Source organism: Vigna radiata, unplaced genomic scaffold (genome assembly GCF_000741045.1).
Source record: "Vigna radiata var. radiata cultivar VC1973A unplaced genomic scaffold, Vradiata_ver6 scaffold_251, whole genome shotgun sequence".
Taxonomy (NCBI): domain Eukaryota; kingdom Viridiplantae; phylum Streptophyta; class Magnoliopsida; order Fabales; family Fabaceae; genus Vigna; species Vigna radiata.
Genome location: NW_014543556.1, coordinates 81,612 through 86,929, shown reverse-complemented (window position 1 = coordinate 86,929; position 5,318 = coordinate 81,612).

Genomic DNA, 5,318 nt, shown 5'->3' with positions numbered 1-5,318 from the left:
TGTTTTGCATTGTTTTGTAGCTATTTTGAGGAAATGAAGAATGGAGCTGAAGATAAAGGTCGTAGACTCAAGAAAAGAGAAGAAAATTGAAGATTTGAAGAGTCGATGCACCGCCCGGCAGCAACTTACACCGCCGGGCGGTCCAGGGCGAGGAGTAGGCATCAGCGTTGGTGTTGGGCGGTTTTGAGGGAAACCGTCGGGCGGTGACGACTACCGCCGGGCGGTTTGGAGGCTTATGGGAAACTGCCCAGCGTTTGTTGATGCATTAACTCCTAACAATAGATTTCTGGGATTTTTGGGCAAATTTTATTCATTGCAGATATGGCATCAACATCACGTAGGGGAAGAAATACTGCGGGTAAAAGGAAGATGCCAGAAAGCTCGAGAGGATTCGACTCTTAGAGGTTCCTCTCTAAACAACATGAGGAACATTATGCAACTGTGGAAGAAATAAGGTTGCTAATGGAGTGGAAGACGTCCTTCACACCTGACTTGGCTCCTGAATTTGGAGAGGAGATTTTGAGGAGAGACTGAGAGAAGTTGACGACTTACCCTACACCTGCCAGTGTGGAGTTGGTGAAAGAATTTTACACCAATGCGGTGCCCAGAGGAGGAGTGGCTGCTGGAAGATATACGAGCTTTGTGAGGGGGCGGACTATTAGTTATGACCTCGATACTATTAACAGTTTTTTGGGCACAGAGTGGCCAGGGGTGCACTGTCAGTATGCGACACATGCTGGTTTGTTTGGCAACGTAGCTGAAATTGAGGAGGTTGTGTGTCTTCCTGGTAGGCATTTTCAGGCTAACGCTAGTAGGGCATCGGTGAACATTAGGAGGTTGGATATGATACCTTTAGCCTGATACTGGATGGCGTTCACACATGCCAACATCCAACCATGCTCCCACATTTCAGATATCACGATGCATAGGGTTCGTCTCATCTTCTGCTTGATGAGACAGATGGAGGTAAATGTCGGCCAAATCATTGCCGACGAGAATAGGAGTTGTGTTATGACCGTTAGTAGCAGGATGCCATTGGGGCATCCATCTTTGATCACTATTCTGTGCCAGCAGGCTGGGGTGAACATTTCAGTTCCCCCATATGAGAAACTTAGGAATGCCATTGATGCAGCCTATTTCCACCAGTTCTGTGCTGAGGCCGGAGTAGCAGGAGCAGCAGATGCAACAAGGGAAGCACCCAGGAGGCGTTGTAGGAGAGCTGCAGCTCAGCAGGAGCAGGTGCATGATGAGGAACTAGTCCAGCACACGGAGCCATTCTAGATGAGGGACATGTACATGTCCATGATGGAGGCCCGGATGGAGGCCCTTCATAGAAGGCAGGTTGTGACTGTTGAGATGATTATTGGACTATATGACCAGCCACCAGTGCATAGGTGGACTATGGATGAGTTTCATACAACTGTGGCATGGCCTGAGCAGCAGGCGTAGAGTAGTGGTTTTGGTTTTGAAGCAGCTAGAGCCCCGAACACTGAGGAAAAGAACTTTGAGGACGCGGATGATGAGAGTTAGGAGGACTCCGATGACAACATGGGCTAATTGCAGGCATCTACTAAGGGATGTCCATAGACAGGATTTAGTTTTTCTTTCTTTTACTTTTATTTTTTTTTATTTCTTTTTTCTAGAATAGGTTGAATTTTAATTTTAGTGTGTATCCTTGGGTTGAATACTTTTTCTTAAAATGTTTGACTGACTGATGTGCATGATGGAGCTATTTGATGATTATTTGATGTGGATGAGAATTGAGTTGCAATGCATGTTGATATTTTGTGAAATAGATGTGTGATGAATTATGATTGTGGTTATGATGCTAAGCAGGATGCATGATTGAAGTTTGTGTGAGGAAGCATGTGTGTAAGATTTTGAGCTCCAGAATTTTTATTGTTGTAGGCATTGTTCACAGGAAAACTTGAATTATATTGCTTTAATCTTGATGATTGATTGGATTGCTTGTGAATGTCATATGATCAAGGTCATTTTTGAGAACCCTTCTCTAGCCAAATTTTCACCCAAAATGCTTGAAATATTATACCCTTTTTGAACCTTAGCCTTAAACGGGATGTGAATCCTTGTCTTTAAATTCTTTACCTTGAGTTGGGATGAGCTTAATTGTATAAGATGAAAAGGTTCAAGTTTGGGGTTGTTTGGGAGAAAATTGAAGAAGCAAGTGAAAAACATTGCTCAAATGTTGTGAAAAGAAAAGTGCATGAGACAAAGAAAAGAAAAGAAGAAAAGCATGAAGATGAGCTCAATGAAAGAGAGAAGAAAAGGGAAGAAGTTGGGAACAAGTGAGATTGGTGAGAAAAAGAATTGTGCTTAATTGTTATATTTTAGGAAAGCTCTTTTAACTCAAGGACTTTGTATTCCGGAAAAACCAATTTTTCTTGTTAGCCCAACCTCATTACAAGCCTTGGAAAAGTCCTTTTGATGACATTTGCATGTAAAGATGTTGCTTGTTTGAGATGAATGGTAATTTTGTTTCATGTGACTTGTGAACAATAGAGAGTGGAGTGTCACCTTAAACACTTGAGTGATTGAGTGAAACACTTGCTTGGTATGAACTGTTAACTTCAATATTTCTAAGCACTCTACAACCACCGTTTTATGAGCACATGATAAGCAGTGTTTCCTCGAGTTTTGCTGACATAGTTGTAATTGGAGAAAGAGTCGAGNGTGGTATAAGAAACGGAAAAATTGCACTAGTCCCAAACATGGTAGCGAGTTTGAATGAGTATGGTCCTAGGCGCGAGAAAGGTAGAGAACCAAAGACTAATTCGCATTTTAATGCCTACTCCCCGATGGCGCATTCCTATGGTTCCAACCGAACCATTAAGCAGAGAAATCACAACCGGAATGAGAAAGTTGTCAATTTCACTCCTATCCTCATGACCTATACGGAGTTACTGCCAGATCTGCTGCGCAACAACCTCATAAAAGTTTGTCCTACCAGGCCTGTACGACCTCCTTACCCAAAGAACTATGACATAAATGCTAGGTGTGATTATCATGAAGGAGCGTGTGGGCATTCAACAGAGGCATGCAAGGCTCTAAAGCATAAAGTATAATCTTTGATCGATTCAGGATGCCTAAAGTTTGAAGAAAGTCAATACAATACTGTGGCAAGGCGTGAGTTCGCCTCTGCGAATGCTATAGACAAATGAAGAAGACTCTAGGTCTATATAGGAAAGCATGGGTCAGTGTAAAAAGTGAAACTGATGTTACTTTGCTAATGTTTTGAATTGTCCTTCTGTAAAGACCATGCTCATTGATATTATGCTTTCATCCATGACTTTTGGTGTGAACTTTCAATACGCGATTTTCTCCTCTCCAAGGTTTATTGGAAATCATGTCCTAATAGGGTGTCACGGAGAAAACAGAAGCCGCAAATAACAAAATTGATTGAAAAATAAAATAATGGCGATCTTGAGTCATTTCTCTTTCTTGCAAGTCTTCAAACTCTTATTTTAAAAAAAATGATGAAAAATGGCAATATAAAAAAAAAAACAAAAGTTGTTGTGTCATACTTTTCCGAGGTCAAATGTAAATTGAAAATAACAATCTTGACACTTTTCTCAAGTCGTTTGTGCACATGCTGCTTGAAAACCTTCACCCATCACTTTTCCAAAATGAAGGATTTCCCCTCAACAAATATTGTCGATGCCCCAATAACAAAGAGAACCTTTTCAGTGGGGCAGATTGGCCTGACCAAAGGTCTTCTCGCTTGCGCTAGTAGGATGATCCCTGAATCTCATAGGACAAATTTCAAAATTGAAAAGGAAAAATAAAATGAAAAGAAAAGAATAAGCCTACTAGATTGAAAACCCGAAAGGACAGTCTAGTAAAGAAAAAAAAACAAAGAAAAAAAAACGAAGAAACAAAAAGGAAAAAACTCATGTTGAGGTCATCCAGTCGCAAAATTAATCTTTTGAAAATAAGGCAATCAGAGTTCAAAATGATGAGTGGCCTTCTTGACTTTACCTAAAAACAAAAAATATATCCATTGTCACCCCGTTTGAGCCAAAAATAAATTCTTTTTCAAAATTATCCCCAAGCAAGGGTTTCCATCAGGTAAGAGTCAACTTATATTGAAAATGAAGAGCACTCAATGATCAAACAAACAAAATTCATCAAGGAGAGTGAATAAGAAAATAGAGACAAAAAGAACAACAAAAAAAATCAATCACAAAGTGATGTCGAGCAAAAAGAATGAAAACCAAAGTTCAAAGAAGAAGCAAAGTGCTCAAAATGTCAAATAGTTGATGCAAAACCTAGATGATAACCCTTGTTTCAAAAAAAAATATAACCGCCAAACATTCATTTGGGCCTTTATATCCTTTCTTTCAATACCTGTTAGCCCCTGGCCACGTTACAAGCCTAATAAAGTCCACGCAGATTGGATAATGTTTGTTAAAGTTTTCATGAAGCTTAATTTTGCGATAAGGGAAAATGATTTTCAATGTGTCGAAAAAAAAGAATAAAAAAGAAAAAAAAAGAGAAGAAAGCAAAAAAGGAAAAAATAAATGTCTCAAGAAAAGGGGATCTTCCTGCCAACTAGCCCAAAGACATGCAAACGAGAATGAAACCAGTTGGGGCCATCCTTTCAGCCTATCCTTTTCATGCCCACCACTTCTTCTAAACAGAACCCTATGCCAAAGGAAAACTGGGGCAGCTTGGTGAATCTCATCATGCGGCTTCGCCCTAGACTTCATCAACCTATAATCCCAAGACCAGGGAAACTTTGCGAGTCTCACTTGATTTTCTCTCACCCTAATGTACATGGATCCAAACCCTAGCTCATTTTCCCAAACACAAAACCGGGGCAAAATTTTTGATATATTGTGTTTCGTCTTGACGCTCACATATTAAATCTCCTTTGGGGATTGTAGTGCCCACGTGCCTGTCCCAGATTTCCAAGCCATTCCAAGCAGCTCTCATTCTCCTCAAAACCATTCTTTTGCCAATAAATTCAAGCATGTGTGCACTGATGTCAAAAAAAAAAAAAAAAAGGGTCAAACATATAATCATATCTAGCATGAGACCTCGGATGTATGACATTTCTCAGTTTTCACAAAAGTATTGAAATAAAGACCAGTTGATGATTGCAAGTAAGATGACTGACTCAAGCAAAGAGAAATGAAAAAATGCAAATGTTTTTCATGAATTCATAAAAGAAAAATTTTTTACGGATCGAAGCCCTCATCATTCATATGAATGGTTATCGAATCCTTCTTCTTCAAAAATACAAAAAGAATAACATTCAGATTTTCTCTTTCAAGCCATATTGTTTCAAAAATCAAATT